Raw genomic sequence first — 201 nt, forward strand, 5'->3', positions numbered from 1 at the left:
CACTGAAGGAAAAGAACTTACAGAATGAAAATCAAATGAGAGGTGTTTTGGCACAGCTGGTTAGCAGAAGTGTCCCTCTCGGGGAAAAATGGCATGGTCTGCATCTATCGCAGTGAAGTGTAGCGTGCTTGGGAAGATTTCCTGGCACTGGAGCATCATCATTTACTCCAGTAATGTTTTCTGGCATGGTTTTGGCCCACT

This window comes from Corvus brachyrhynchos, unplaced genomic scaffold (assembly GCF_000691975.1).
Source record: "Corvus brachyrhynchos isolate BGI_N302 unplaced genomic scaffold, ASM69197v1 scaffold166, whole genome shotgun sequence".
Taxonomy (NCBI): Eukaryota; Metazoa; Chordata; class Aves; order Passeriformes; family Corvidae; genus Corvus; species Corvus brachyrhynchos.